The following is a 17524-nucleotide window of genomic DNA, read 5'->3' as shown; positions in this document are numbered from 1 at the left end:
CTCAGGAAAATTACTATATAGCAAGTGTAATTTTGATATAATTTTAATGCAATTTAGGGAATTGAGTTATTTTAAATCTGAATTAATTGGCCTGGTGGCGTCACAATATAATAAATATTGAGATCCATAGAGACACATGGTAAATTTAGGGTTACATTTATCAAAACATAAATTTTGCAAATTTGAAAAAACTTGTAAACCTCAAATTTTGAATGAATCGCAAAACACTTATTGAAAAACAGCTTCAAATGTGAGAATACAACTGCCTTTGACTTATACATCAACTGTCTACCTTGCAGCCAACTTTTAGGGGCCCATTTACTTAGCTCGAGTGAAGGAATAGAAGAAAAAATACTTCGAATTTCGAATGGTCGAATATGGCTACTTCGACCATCGAATAGGCTACTTCGACCTTCGACTACGACTTTGAATCGAACGATTCAAGGTAAAATCATTCGACTATTCGGCCATTCGATAGTCGAAGTACTGTCTCTTTAAAAAATACTTCGACCCCCTAGTCACCACCTAAAACCTACCGAGGCCAATGTTAGCCTATGGGGAAGGTCCCCATAGGCTTCCTAACAATTTTCTGATCGAAGCAAAATCCTTCGATCGATGGATCGAAATCCTTTGAATCGTTCAAACGATTATTCCTTTGATCGTTCGATTGTAGGAATAGCGCTAAATCCTTCGACTTTGATATTCGAAGTCGAAGGATTTACATTCGGCAGTCAAATATCGAGGGTTAATTAACCCTCGATATTTGACCCTAGGTAAATCTGCCCCTTAAATTCATGTCTAAATCTAATTCAAATTAGAATTTTGACACACCTGTCCTGTATTTAGTTCAAAAATGCACATTTTCAATATTTAAGAAACACCCCGTAATCTGTATACAAAACTTCGAAATCTAAAAAACTTGCACGGCCTTGTTGAAGTCAATTGGAGCTATCCCAGGCAAAATGTAAATGATTTATTACATTTGAGTTTTTCAAGTTTCCCAAATTTATCAATCCATTAAAAACGATGAATAAAATACAAATTCATGGTAATTGTATTTCTTTTCCTGTTTTTTTTAATATTGCACTAAATTATGATTTATTAATAATTAAGCAAACATCCAAGTTTTTAACCTCTAAAACCTCTACATTTATACTCATTTTAATTTTGATAAATAGGCCTTGTAGTGATTGGTTCATGAAATTTCAACATCTGAAAATCTAAAAATCTTTTATCAAAATCGCTAACGTGAACAGCCACAAAATCGCCACAATCCGATTCCATATACATCCTAAAAGAAGTTGCTTGCAGGGCTTACGACAGAAAAAAGTTAATTTATTGTTCACACTTTTGTGTGTGTGAACGATAAATGAACTTTTTTTGTATAAGTCTTGCGAGTGCAACTTCTTTTGGGATAAATATATATATAATATGTCAATATACAATATACATCTTGAAAAACAATTTCTGAAATGCTGTTTGAATGGCCATCCCATCTGTTTAGCTCCTGCAATAATTTAAAACAAACAGCAGTTACATTCAGTCCACTATGTTTAAATGTCATCTTTGAGTTTAAGTGGCAAAATGCATATATAATTCATACCACTCTCAAAGAAAAATGCCATTTATGCCGTACAAGAAAAATATGATACAAAAGATCTTTGTCAAGTGTAAAAGTGTCTTAAAATAGTGCGTGGGCTCTGAAAGACAGCGTAATGCTTTCTATGCAGCGTGGAGAGTGTGTTATACTGGGGGTAGACATATTTAATCAGCAAAATGAGATATTTTCTATGAATGTGTTATTATTTTTAAAAACAAACCTAAAACCATTAGGGCATTGTTTAAACAGAGCCAACCGGGTGCACAGTATAAAAAAAATGAGACAATTTCCCAACAAGGCAATAGTTCTCTGCAATTCCAGCTTTAATCGTTTCTGGTTTGTTTGTTACTTCTTTTTTCATCTTTTTTCATTTTTAAAATTAAAATTCACATTTTTGCTGGTTCTTTACTATTTCTCTTCATGTTCAGTAAAATCTGAACTGTAACAATGCAGGGCAGTCAGACACTTTTTGGCAGTAAATTACTTGAAATTTTCCCAAGCAAATTCATTAATAAAAATAAAGAAAATTATTTATGAGTTTTAATTTTGTTCACTTCTGCAACTGTAATTTTACAATTTGTTACTATTTAGGCAAGACAGTTCCAGTTTTGAGTTAGCTATACTGTACATGTCCAGACTGGGCTGTCTTTGACCATACTGACGTTTGGGCATGCATTAGACTCTAAGGGGCCGATGCATCAAGGGTCGAATATCGAGGGTTAATTAACCCTCGATATTCGACTGGGGAATGAAAATCCTTCGACTTCGATATTCGAGTAGAGGAAGAATAATAGTACTGAGAGTGGCCCCTGGTCTAAGGTTTTTGGGTGGGCCCCTGTTGTCGCAGTCTGATGCCAGAATCTGCCCATCCACATATTATGGCAATTCCAATGTAACTGATCAACTGTACTGAAAGCCATTTGATATGAGAAAAACATTCTAAATTTTCATGATTTATTAGACTCAGAGGCTGCTGAAATTCTGAATAAAGTACTCCATCTCAAACCTGCTTAGCTCATGTAGAAGTCAATGGCAGATGACTTGTTCACAATTGAAAGATATCCTGATCTGCGCTGGGTTTCATACAATAATCCGAATGATTTGTGTTTTTGGTCTTCCAACATCAAATCCGAAAAAATCAAACAATTCAGTTGTTTTCATGATTTCAGTTGTTTTTCATGTTTTCAGTTGTTTTCATACAATAATCCGAATAATTTGTAGTTTTGGCCGATAATCTGGAAAACATTGAAGTTTACCAGCATCAAATCCGAAAAAAATCATACAATTCAGTTGTTTTCATGATTTGGATGGGCGAATTTATTCACCAGGCGTGAATTTGTGCCGAATTCCCGCGATTTGCCGCCGGCAAATAAATTTGGCCCATTTCGAGAATTTTTTGCAGTTTTGCAGGAAATTCGAAAATTTGGAGTCTTATTTTCGAGTAAATTTATTGATATGTATGGTAAATAAAGTGGATGGGAGTTTTGTGGTTTTAAGAAAATAATAAGAAATTTTTGGATTTTGTTAAATAACCCCCTTATGGTCATAATGTGTCTCTCTCTTCTTGTGACCATAGTTTCAATTTTTGTTGTTGAGTTTTTTACCAAGTAAACAAACAAATACATTATGCACAGTTGGATCAGGTGATATTATTCCCGTATCAGATTTTCAGATCAGTGGAGATTCCAAGGAACACAATCCCACGTCCCTTTCTCCCTTCCCTGTGGTCAAGCTTATTAAAAGAATAGTCAAAAAACATTTTTCCATACTATGTCAACTTTTTATAAGTCTCTGATGGAGAGAAAAACTACAAAGGAAGTAGTTAAGAAAGACCATTGTTCTATTATGAATTTCAAACATTAATCCAAATGATACAAAACAGATGGCAAGCGTGGGGCTTTGTTAGGATTGTTTATAGGAAGGCAATGTGGTATTTTTGGCTTCCAACAATCTTTTGTCAGACGCTAGTCTCCTTTTTGTTCTGGGGTTTATATTACACAACGTATGAAGGCTATTATTAACCCTCTAGAGGCCAGGTGCCTCAGACATGTGACCTCCATTTCTTTCCTTTGCAGATATTATTTCACTTGAGGAACTAAGTCTTGGTATGTGTTGAATGAAAATTCTGTTTGGTGTCATGTTACTGCCAAATCGTTGTATATCTGGTGACGTGAATATAAGCATGAACAATTGGGGGCAATAAATAATTACAAATAATAGCCATGAAAGCAATACTTTGTCTATCTGTATCTCTATTTAGCTAACTATTGAAAATAAATATTATAAATAGCTTTATATTTTCTAGTATTTACATGACTATATGATATTTGTTCACAATATCTATCTATATATTCTCTAACATCTCTTTATCTGACTTCTTGTAATAACAAGATATGTGTTTGTGCTTGTAGCAATATCCATCATCTACTGTCATCTATCCTTCTCTCTCTATCTTTTTAATTTCCTCTATAAATCAATGAATATAAAACTTTCTGTCTATCTTCTAGCAATATTTTCTTTATCTCTTCTACTGTCTAACTTTTGTTCTGGTTGCCATTAGTGATGGTAGAATCTGTGCTGTTTCGCCGAAAAATTTGCGCAATGCATTGAAATCAATGGGCGTCAAAATTATTTTGATGCACGTTACTTTCGATGGTAGCGTACATTTCTATACACACAACCATTTGGTCCAAATGCATTAAAGTCAATGGGCGTCTGAATAATTTTGATGTAAGACAATTTCTATTCGTGCGCGCCAATTTTGACGCAGCGGATTTTGCTCCAGTTTATGAATTAATTCACTTGTGAAGAAAGATATCATCTATCTATCATCTATCTATCATTTATCTATCTATCTATCTTTCTATCTAATAAATCGTCTATATATTATCTATCCATATATTTACAAATATCTTCCTATTAGTTATGGGCGAATTTCTCCGCGGGAAAAATTCGAGAAAAATCGTGAAATCGAAAAGTTCCCGAAAAAATCTTGAAATTCAAACGTTTTCACAAAAAAATCGTGAAATTAGAAGGATTCCACTCAAAAATCGTGAAATTGTAAGGATTTCACTGAAAAATCTTGAAATTTTAAGGTTTTCACAAAAATATAGTGAAAATCGGACGTTTCACTCAAAAATTTTGAAATGTGAAGGTTTTCACTAAAAATCTTGAAATTTGAAGGATTTCACTCAAAAATCATTTAATTTGAAGGTTTTCACTAAAAAATCGTGAAATTTGAAGAATTTCACTCAAAAATCATGAAATTTGAAGGTTTTTCACAAAAAATCGGACATTTTCACGGAAAAATCATGAAAATCGTAAATTGACGGCGGCGATTTTTCACCGGCTAATTTTCACGGAAGATTCACAAATTTATTCGCTGGCATCGAAACACAGAAATTCAACGAAAATTCGTGCCAGGCGAATATATTCGCCCAATTTCCAGAACCCACCAGCACACCCTGGCCTCTCCAGCATAAGTTGGCCCGGTGCACAGTCAGAAGGGATCGGCAACCCCAATTGTAGTCAGCGTAATAAAAGAAAAACTGGCACTCAGAGCTCGATGCATGCGGGCAAAGCCCTGTGTGTTTATTACAATGTACCGTTTCGGGGGCGGGCCCCTTCGTCAGACGAAACGTTACATTGTAATAAACACGCAGGGCTTTGCCCGCATGCATCAAGCTCTGAGTGCCAGTTTTTCTTTTATTACGCTGAATATATTCGCCCATCACTACTCCCTATATCAGTCTATAGATATATTTATATTTCTGTCAACTGTCTACCATTATTTTTTCTATCTTTTTTTCTGTCTACCTGTAGTTCTATCTATGTATCTGTATTTTTTTAATCATATCTATCTATTCGTCTGTCTGTCTTTTAGCTATCTGCCTGTGAGTCTGCCCATTTATTTATCTGTGTATCTTTGTAAAAAATCTTGTACTCACACGTCTATATATTTGATTTTTTTAAATCAACAATCATTTTTGAATTTAAAGATACTCAAGACTATCTCGTGTAAAAACACGAGATATAAGTCCCCATGAGATCAAATGCTAAAACACAAGTGTCAACCTTAATAGTCATTTTGCCTTCCTTCCAATGACTGTCCTACTTATAAAAGGGAGTCTGAATTTAAAGAGTCACATTTACATGTGAAAACTGTTCTGTACTAAGACATAAAGAACACAACAACAAAGATTTCTCTTTAATAATTCCAACTAAAACATTTCAGCTTTTTTTTTTTAATGTTTCTACAATAAATTCTCCTTTCAGCCCACAAAGATAATCCCTAAAAACACAAGACTGAAGCAAAACAACACAGACATGAGTAGACAAGATTTAAAAAGCATATTTCAATTGATTTTACAGCAAACATGGCAGTCAGACTGTTGGCTTATCTTCAGATACTTATGCATGATCAGAAAAAGCTGTAAATATTGGAAAGTAAGGCATCTGCAGAAGAACATCGCTCTTATAAAATGGGGGATTAAAGGTTTACGTTAGATTTGTACTCTAGGCAGGAACACCTGGCCATCATTCTCCTTTATTTCATTCACCAGACGGCAAGTGCATACTTGTTGGATGTCATGTCACAGAATTCATATCTAGCAGAAAACCTCTCTGTGTTGGTTATATTTTCTCCTATAAAAATACCAAATAAAGGGAGACTGAGAAAAAGTGATGTTTCATAGGGGAGTGGTGGGAAATGAAGGGAAGGCATGCTTGTTGCAGCAAGAGAAGAAGGCATTGCTGTTGTAGGTACTGTATGGAATATCCACTCATAATTACTTGGCACTGAGAACATTTTTCCATATACTGCATTCAGTTCCTATTAGAGGTTGATTCGTCACCATTAATAGCTTGAATTTGCTCTCCACTTACAGTATTTGAATGGCAATCAGTTGGAGTTCATTGGAAATGCTGTTTGCCACATTTGTGAGTGACAATACCTGGTACCTGGGTGTAATATTTCCAGACAGTATTCTTAGGGAGCTGAAATCATGTCTGAATCAGTTGGTTATACAGAGACACTGATCAGCAAATGGTATTCAAACATTCTATATTATGCTCCCATTGCACATCATTTTTGAAAATATAACTACAAGTCTAAAAAAATGCTCCAGCCTACCAGCTCCTTTGCTTCCTCTTCCTTCAACATAGTAAAGGGAGATTTCAGGGTTCTGTTCACAGAACAAAAAGGAGCTGAATATACACAAAGTAAGAAGCATACTCATTGAGTAAGCCTCTACATTGTTTACACCTGTGTGCCCCTGTATTATTTACACCTAAGTCTGTCAGGCTGTACGTGCCCTCATTGTTTACCTGTTCACACCTTAGACTATAAGAGTGTTGCTAGCACATTGTCTCATTGCAAATTGTACAATATGTACCATTCATCTTTGAGTGGTCCTGCTCGGTTTCCCTGTCTCCTTCCTACTCTGTTGGTGTGTGCCATACTCCGCTTGCTCTACTCTGACTGTGTGTGCCATACTCTGCCTGTGTAAACCATACTCTGCCTACCCTACTGCATCTGTGTGCCATACTCTTCCTGCCATACTCTGCCTGTGTAAACCATACTCTGCCAACCCTACTGCATCTGTGTGAACCACACTCTGCCAACTCTACTCCGTCTGTGTGTGCCATACTCTGCCTGCCCTACTGCCTGTTCTATGCTGCATTTGGGAAGAAATAGTTGTTAGGTAGACGCTAAGGTGTTTAATTATCTGCTCTGGATTTTTGTGCAAGAAGGAAGCATGTGGATTTAAGAACATGTCTTAATGTGATTAATAAACTTATTTCACATATGAATGATGGGTGACATCCCTGCAGTGAGCACCAACCATTTGGTTTTTTGGTGTGCTACAACTATTAATATGCATGTATTCTTAAAAGTTCTTGTGGTTTTAAGTGGGTGTGGTTTAAAAACAGTGAGTGGTCAATACCGGCTTCCATTATTGACCCTCCACTACAAAGGCCAGGAAAATTACAATCCTCAGAACCACAGGATTTGGACAGCACTGTCCTAGAATAATGGCATTTGCATGTTTTGAGAAAAGTCCTCATAGAATGACTAAAACATTGACTGTAAATTAACCATATTTTTACAAGTCCCCTTAACAGTCCTATTTTTACTATGTATACTAGATATTGCTCTAATGGTTGGTTTATTGACTTTATAGTCAGCCCCGGACTGCTCTATGTACTTGAAATGCCAGGGCCTATTTTAAATCCCATTCCAGACCTGTTTATAGTTTTTAGTGTGTCATGCCACTGGTCATTTACATTTGCACAGATGCAAATCAAATGGCGCCGGTGAGGTTGGCTGCCATGCTGGATGCTCCGATCTAACTTCTCATTTTTGGCTTATTTTGTTACTTTCTACTCAATAGAAAGCATACAGACAGGTACGATCCAACAGAGATACTCCTGTTTCTATTGGTCTACAATATACTCACATTTTGTTGTGTTTAACTCCGGTCCCAACCTGGCCAAGGGAGATCCTGAGAGAGAACAAAGGACGTTACCCAAAGCTTCAGCCGCGAGGGAAACGTGCCGGCATTAGGAACAGGTTACGAGCTTGCGCACACTGCTCACCCATGCCCAGTATCTTGCTAGCAACTGTTCAGTCCATCGAGAACAAATTTGATGACCTCAGGGCCAGAGTTAAGTTCCAGAGGGATATTTTGGATTGCAATCTCTGTTTTTTCACTGGCTGAACCCAGTGGTACCAGACCAATAATGGACTTTTCTTACTGATAAGGACAGAGAAGCGCTTCCGCTCCCTTAAGGCCAACACAGAGAGAATGAGGTGGAGCTTCTACCATCAGTCTATTCGTTCCCTGAACCAAGTGTAGGACTGGACTCTCTCTCAAATATCTGATATATCACATCAATGCACATGCACTTTAATAACACAAATATTAACAATAATGTACTTCATTAATATATATCAGTAATTATTATCTCTTATGTAACTCTTTCCTTCTTTTTTTACTGTAAATTCTTATGGTCGGGCTTTGCACAGCAACAAGCATTTCACTGCATGTCATACTTTGTATGTTTGTGCATGTGACAAATAAAATTTGAATATATATATATATATATATATATATATATATATATATATATAGTGAGAGAGAGAGAGTGAGAGAGAGAGAGAGAGAGAGAGAGAGAGAGAGAGCAAGAGAGAGAGAGAGAGACCCATGAGAAGTAGACCTTCAGCCCAACCTCAAAAATGCCCATGTGTAAGTAATAAGATAATAGAAGGAATTCAGTTATGCGCTGCACTGAGGTTATGTAATAAAAGGCACTTGTCAACCCATTGCAACCAGTCATTGATTAACTTTCTTCCAGGCAGCTGTATGTAGAACAATGAAAACAAAATGTCATTGGTTGCCATGGGATACTGTTCAGGTGAAAATGTGCTAGAATGTGTTATATCTACCGCTCAACCACCTCTTCACTTTCCTGCAATGGTGGTGCTGGTTCTCCGTCGAAGGGAGGTTGAACCCCCGAAACGTTGATCTTTGTATTGATACATTAATAAAAAGAGGGGCCACGTACCCGACTGAGTGTGTGCGGACCCGTGATTTTTCTGTTACAGGTGAAAATGTGCCACAGGACAAATCAAATCATGAGAAATCAGTTTCTCTGACTTTGCCCAGGTGCAAATCCATAGCGACCAACCAGTCAACAAGCGTTGCGGCGCTGGTGTCCCAGCGCCCATGTGGGCCGACTGGGCGCCGCCATTTTGGATTCTTTGCCGCCGGGAGCAGATGCGCCTCTTTGCACTCCCGGCGGCCTTGACACTTTTATAGAAAGATGACAAAAAAAAAACTATGAATATTGACTTAATTCAGTGTTGTTATTGCTGCGTGTTTATTATTGTGCCAATAACAGCCAACGTATCGAATAAGAAACATAGGTCTCGATTCAACTCAATGCGATATGTGGTACTTTCTGCATGTTTGCAATTCAATTCTACGCACTAACCACTAAATCTTTTCATCACCTATGTTTTCGCTACCTAATGGCCCATTGAAACTACCGACACTATTACTTTTCACAGTTCTATTCAGCCCGAAAACGATTAACGTAATGTAATCTTTTGTGTTTTCTTCCAGTTTCCATTACACCACTTTGTGGCGGAAATGCTCTTACTTTGATCGCTAAAGCCTTTTCACCCTCTTTCCATCTTCTATTCTTGCACCTCATCTTCCAAGTTGTTTTAATCCATTTACAGTTATACCTATGTGTATTTCAGACAATAAACTCATTTTACATCTTTTCATGTTTGTACTAAATAAATCCATTCAAATATATCACCTATTTGTCTTATTTGTATTTATGACATTTCCATTCCGGTTTATTGCTCTGGCAAATAAGTGTGTGTATTACACCAGAGCCCACTGCTTTTGGGGGCCCACTATGCTGAAAAATAGAGGGGGAGGGCAAGAAGCAGGGAGGGAGACGGAGGGAGGGAGGGGACGCACACAGGGAGGGAGGCAACACACGCAGGGAGGAAGACGGAAGGAGGGGACACAAGTTGGGAGGAAGATGGAGGGAGAGGACACACACAGGGAGGAAGATAGAGGGATGAAATACGGGGAGGCAGGACCGGTTTCAAAAATGTCAAAAAATTAGAAGTTGACATATGCAGGGCTGCTTTAGTAATGCAAGTTAAGGGGTGTCTGCCCAGGGCCCACTGCTTTTGGGGGCCCACTACTCCGAAAAATAGAGGGGGAGGGCGAGACGCAGGGAGGGAGACGGAGGGAAGGGATATATACAGGGAGGGAGGCGACACACGCAGGGAGGAAGACGGAAGGAGGGGACACAGGAAGGGAGGAAGATGGAGGGAGGAAACACGGGGAGGTGGGACTGGTTTCAAAAATTTTCTGGAGCGCTGCATGCGCCAGGGGTGTAGAGGGCCCGCTAGTTAACTCTTTGCCCAGGACCCACCAAGGCCTTTAAACAGACCTGGACATATGTTGTATTTATACAGCTGTATATGGAGATAGAATTTTGCATGTTGAGTTGCGGCATAACTTGCAAACAGTGATGACAGCGGTTACTGCAAAAAACAAGCACCAAACCCTGAAACTGCAGTAACGTGTTACTACGAAATTAAAGGCTTTGCGCATTTGCGATATTCCATACTGCAATGAATTGAATAAGGTCAATTAGCGTTATTTTGCCCGGGTAAACACATCTTTTCATTATTGCACATTTAGTGCATTGAATTGAGCCCATCGTTTTTAAAGCACAACATAAATAACCAGACTATGTAGGACCAAGTGGCCTTTATATTGCATCCCATGTCTGCTGTCAGTTTTGGAACCATGTGTTTATGGTTTGTGGCTGGGAGAAATTCTACCTTGTAGCACTTTCCGTAACGCCTCTGTTAAAGTTATTTTAGTGGGGTGGGGGGGGGGGAGGATTCATTACATCAGCTGTTATAAAATTGCCACTGATTACAGGTTTTTGTGGGATTCTGAAACTTGAGGGTTTCCCACATTAAGTACTGAGTTACCAGAATTGGCACAGGTGGCTGCTTTTAAGAGCCGTGCAACTTAAGCCCCTATCAAACTCCAGTCAAGTTAGAAGAGAGGGTCTATCGGTGGCAAAGAAAAGAACAATTGTAGTATGTGAGTGTCAGGGTTCACATGAGTTGGTCAGTGTACATGAGTAGATGAATATCAGAGCAGCCCCTTTCAGGCAGAAAAAGAAATGTAAACGAATAACGAGAGGTCAGGACGGACACATTTGTAGGTCACTCAGTGAATGCGTTTTGTGTGTGTTCACCTTCCCCCAGCTGTGTCAACAAACAGAAATTTCTTTTAGAGGTGATGTGGGATGTGATGGCATTTATAAGCCTGGCATTATTTATAGGGTTAGACCTGTTGACTGGTAAAAAATAATGGTCTCAACTCTCAGGAGAAACAATATCGTTCTGTGCAGCATTTTAAAAAGAGAACTGTTTTAGTCACTTCGTAGTAATAATGGATTAGGTGTCAACTGTTACTGCTTCATTTTTTGGACTCATTTGTAAAATATGATTTCGAATTTTTAGATGGTGTCATGTTGTATTTACCAAATGGAAATTTCAATGATTTATATGAGAACATTGAATGAAGAAAGTCATTAAAATTTACAAGTAAGGATGTAATGCTGGTGTAGGTGTAAAAAACCTACCCCCTTGGTACCTGCTTTAACCCCAGGCATGTTCAATCTATTCCCCTGTCTCCTTCTCAGCGGAAAAGAAAGTGTTAGGTCAGTACACTGTTCTACTTTAGGAAAAGGTTGATCCTTTTTGGCACAGACAATTTTACATAGAGATACTGGTCCATAGAGTATAGTGTTTTGCATTGGTCTGTATTAGCCAAGTTAATTGACTGTAGGACCTCCAACCCCCTCCCCCATTTTGCCCTAAGGGCAGAGACACATGCTGAATTGATGACGGGCAGGGGTGCTTCGCCAATGAGGCGAGTTGAGGCTGTCACCTCAGGCAGCAGCACCCCACTAGGTACCAGGGGTGGCAAAAATGCTGCTCCTGGTACTTTAAGAGTCAGTTTCTGGGGGAGGGGGGGCAGCAGCAACTACTGCTGCCTCAGGCGGCGGAGGGGCCAGGATTGCCTCTGATGACGGGTGACTAATCTCCCCGAATCGCAGTGTGTGTCTCTGCCCTAAACGAGTGCCTTGTCTGCCTGCCTCGAGTTCTGGCCCTGAATGCATTAGTTTGGCTTTAGCATTCAATAACAACAATAGAAGGGTTCATTTACAAATGGGTGGAAGGGTGCAAAATGAAAAAAAATGGGTACCCTGCTGTGAGTAGCAACATACACTGGTCTTTATGCTCCAGATTAGCATTCAAGGGCTTGTGCCTAACTGATGAATATAATGCTGCCTGTGTTTTCTCATACACCGACTGAATGGGTTGCCATTAGTGATGGGCGAATTTATTCGCCAGGCGCGAATTCGCGGCGAATTTGCGCGATTCGCGGCAGGCGAATAAATTCGCGAAACGCCCGCGAAAATTCGCCAAAAAAATTCGCCAAAACGGGCGCCGGCGTCGGAAAAACGGGCGCCGGCGTCAAAAACGGGCGCCGGCGTCAAAAACGAGACGCCGGCGCCGTTTCGCGAATCGCAAATTCGCCCATCACTAGTTGCCATTGCTGAAACACTGAGGAACCAAATTGTATTTTGAACAGCGACTCTCATTATTGTGCCTGTGAGTATATAGGCGGCAGGGTGAGCACTGTGGTGGACCCTTATCTGATACATATTACTCACATTCCCTACTAAGTGGTATACCATTGGTGATACACTATGGGAGTTTTCCCTTGTGCACTCTCGTTTTCTTTTTATGCATTTTAACTCATATAACTCACTAATGGTGCAACGCATAGTAATGCTCTAGACAGAAAAGTTGGGTAAACATGGGGCACAAAATGAAACCACTTGGTACTCTTGCACTTTAGTCAGGGGCTTTTATTAATGGCCCATAAACATTTGACATTATAATAGTGTTAGTATCACTTAAATACCGGTACAATATTGGATTGTTGTAACATCTCGTCAGTCTGGCACTCATAGATGCACAAGAGTACCCCTGCAAATTCCAGTTTTCACCAACATCTTTTTGGGGCCCCGGGCTTTCTGCTGCGGAACCAAGAGGGAATATTGCTTTTAGGAGAGTGCGAGTTTGTAAAGAGGTACAGGCAGGGATCAGGCAGAATCGTAGTCAAAAACAGGCAAAAAGGTCAAGGCAGGTGGCAGGAATCCCAGTCAAACAGGCAGGAGTCAAAATACCAGAATAATCAATCAAAATAGAATGTTTAGGCAGGATCTGTAAACAGAAGCCAGCTTGGGCACTGTTACAGGAAGGAAAAGACGTTTTAAAAGGAAAAAGATGCTTCGACGAGACCGCATCCGAGCAATTGTGGATGGTGGAGAAAGTGCACAGTTAATCCTGAATAAAAAAAATTCTAATGTATCTGTAAGACAGAAATAAACACAACAAAGAGGAGGAAATAGAAGTTTCTTTTGACATAGATCTTTTTGTTTTAATTGAAAAAAAAAATAGGCAGAATACTTCAGCCTAGAAAAAATTCTATAGATGTGTACGTCCCTTTAGATATCAGAAATAAAAGCAACTCTCACATTTCCCGCCATAGATTGATCTACAGTTGAGTGACTCTAAAAGCACAGGCAGTTGCCAGTTCCTCGGGCGTTGGCCTGGGTTCATACATAATAGAGCATTTTGGTGTGTTACTTTGTTCGGAGATATAAATGTGCCCTTGAGATGTATCTTTCTGCATGTTTCGCTGGCAAGCCATTCATTCTGTTTATTTTCTTTTGTTGGCTGGTATCATGGAGATTAAGTTGATATTTTATAATGGGATCATTGTGCGGAGAATCACCACCACAGATGATATTTCTATGCAGCCATTTGATCTCTCCATTGAAATGTCTTGGGTATTTCATTTACTGCTCAGAGAACACATTTGCATATTTCTTTACATTACAATACGCACATTCTTTTCACATTTACAGATCACCTTACTGAATGACACTAACTAAAATGTAATGTAAATGTAACAGGGATCTCAATCAACTTGTTGTCTATACCCAACAAAAGATGTCATTCTAAGAACCTTTCCATTATACATTCATTACCAAGTTTCAATGGTTTTGCACTAAAACTGTCACTTTTTGTTCTCTGCTCTGAACCTTTGTTTTTTTTTTATATTGATAGCAACCCACAAAACCTTCATCTTTGCCAATGATGTAGAACATAGTTTGATACTGTAGACACAAAATGCTTGGAAGGATCTAATGTCGTAGAGATGGTTTGCCCTGCAATTCATCAGGAATTAGGGTGACTTGGGTTAACCTGAGCTCGGATGCTCTGCACGTTACGGCACATGGCACAAGTCGTGCTGTATTTTTGTGGGTTGAAAGAAGAAGCTTTCAATGTTGCTCTTCTATTCTATTCATTATCTTTGATATTGAAATATACATGTAGCTTTGTTCTACGGGCCCTTTGAAGGCAGGACACACATTTGTATTATCTAAAGCTTACTAAACACAATAGAGCAGGTGAGGTTCTGTTTAGACAGATAACTAACAGCTGGTGGCAAGCACATAGTAATAAAACTGGGCCGTGCTTTGTACATGCACAGGATAGCAATAGACACTATGTCCATTTTTCTAATTGAGGCTACTGCTGAAATACATGAGGTGGCAAATTGGAAAGGCTTCAATTTGGGTTTTTTATCTTCCTCTGGATCAACTGGCAGTTAGTCGAGTTAAAATAGAGTTAAAAGGTTGAACTTGATGGATGTGTGTCTTTTTTTCAAACTAACTTATTATGTTACTATGTTACTATAGATTTGTGGAAATTCCTAGAGCTGAATATTAGTTTCCCCATAAGAATTAACTAACAGGGAGTGCAGCAATACAGAATACTGGGTATGAGAAATTATGGGAAATTAGGTTTAGGAACAGTGAAAAGACATGACTGACTAAGGTCTGGAGAGGAGAGCTTCTGGTGGGGTGTAAAACCTTTTTTCCACCAGGGGACCCCATGCCCGAGCTGGCCAATTATCCATTATTCCTACTTTTTTCCGGAACTCATAATAGTCCCTTATAGTGATGGGCGAATTTATTCGCCAGGCGCGAATTAGTGGTGATTTTGCGTGATTCGCCATCAGCGAATAAATTCGTGAAACGCCCGCAAAATTCGCAGGCGTCAAAAAAAATTTTTGCCAGCGTCGCAAAAAAACGGACACCGGCATCAAAAACTGAGTCGTTTCACGAATTTTTCGCTGTTTCGCGAATTTCGCTGGAAATTCACAAATTTTCCGGCGAAGCGAAACGGTGCAAATGCGCCCATCACTAGTCCCTTATTTAACTCTCTGTTTTTTCCCAGGACCACCTCCAAATGCTGCGACAATACTAAAAACCTTCACTTACTCTCTCTACTGTAAGTCCCATCCCAGGATACTGCATATTTACTAAAATCATCCCTGCCGCCCCAAAAACATGGGAGGGTAGGGTGGGCTTGTGCTACCCGTGGTCCCCAGGTAGAAAAAGGAAGTACCCTCTCCCGCACTTTCTATTTATTACCCCCACCCCATCCCCCTATACCTAACTTCCTTTTCCCGTTTCTTGCCCATACTTCCAAAACAATTCTCTCCCCCCCTTTACCTATCAGTCATGCCCTCCTTCCGCCCATAACAGGGCTCCCTCGTAACTTTCTTCAAGACTGGACTAGATCAAACATAACAAATTGCACTTGTATGAGATTTGCCGCTTAATAAGTAAGCAATGATATATACTTGAATCATTACATTTTGGCTACAAATAGGAATGTACTGCTCTCCACCAGGTGACTTGTGAGGCCTTTATAGAAGGACTGACCTTCGTGATCAGACAATATGGAGCAAATGTATTTATTTCTACAAAATCACTGACAAATCACAAAAATTCCAAGACTGAGTTTGTGAAACTCGTATTTTTAAGATTTATCAGAAATATAGAAAATCTAAACATAAAAAACTAAAACCTATTAAGCTTCTATAGAAGTCACTAGAAGGTGTATTTTCAACATTATAGTATTTTTATTTTTTTCAGCTAATTTTAAAAAAATATTTGTGTAAATATGCTACCAAACAAAAAGAATTGTGGAAACACTTATATAATAACAATAATAAAAAATGTTTTTAAAAAGTCCTATTTGCATCCCAATTTACAATCAAATATGTAAAACCATAATAAAGCTATGAACTCTCAAATTTCTACTCCCCATCGAATCTTTTTTAAAAACAGATATGAATATTTGGTCATAAAGGACGCCTTTCTAGATTTCTGTGAATATCAAAGAATAACAATATGTTAATCCCCCTATATCACACTGTAGTCCTCAAGTTGTGCGCCAGTTTGGGAACCTCTGCTTTATACAAATAAGTATTAAACATTAGTTATTAATACTTTTCATCATTGATATACAAGTACTAGTGATGGGCAAAATTGGGGCATTTCGATTCGCCGAAAAATTTGCGAATTTCCCGTGAAATTTGTGAAACAGTGAAAAATTCGCAAAACGATGCCGGAATCTCGTTTTTGATGCTGCCGTCCATTTTTGATGCCGGCGTCCGTTTTTTTGACACCTGCACAAGTTAGCTGGCGAAAATGCACTAGCGTCCAAAAAAACGGACGCCAGCGTCCATTTTTTATGCCGGTGAATTTTCACAGCGGTTTCGTGAATTTATTCGCTGTGAATTTGCACCTGGCAAATAAATTCGCCCATCACTAACAAGTACAGCTTTCTTGCAACATCGCCATGTATGTGCCCTGTGCCCTGGTTTCCTGTTGCCTAAACACTTGGAGAGTTCTGGTTGACTGGTCTGAGGATATGAATTCCTGTACAAACCCTGGTCATCATGGAGTAGCTCACACCAGGAGAGAATGAAATAACCAAAGGTAAGGGATTGATAGTGGGAAGATTCTGAAACAGATTCATTAATACTTCATGTGAAAGCATGAGAAGTGAATGAGAAATTCAAAGCTTCTTAGAGGTTCAACATTAGGGTTTTTACCCCATAGACAAATGGAAGACTACAAAGATTAAGCTCAATCTCTTTCCTACATATCCAAACTGACCAGTGGCATAACTACAGAGGCATAAGATACTGGGGCCTGAGTCTGCTTCTTCCATAGGGGGCCTGTGGTTGATCTAGGGTGCATTCAAAAACATGGGTCATTTTTACATGTTACATGTGACCTACGATTTCATGTATGCTGCAGGTCACCCACAATTTTGGGCTGGGAGAAGAGGGACAGAGGAAAAGAACTTTGCCCCTTTATATTCACAACTTGGTGTTTATAACATGTTAGGGTCATCCTCCTCTTAACATCCAA

This window comes from Xenopus laevis, chromosome 3S, assembly GCF_017654675.1.
Source record: "Xenopus laevis strain J_2021 chromosome 3S, Xenopus_laevis_v10.1, whole genome shotgun sequence".
Classification (NCBI taxonomy): domain Eukaryota; kingdom Metazoa; phylum Chordata; class Amphibia; order Anura; family Pipidae; genus Xenopus; species Xenopus laevis.
The sequence above is the reverse complement of the archived record's forward strand: the minus strand, read 5'-3'. Positions refer to the sequence as shown.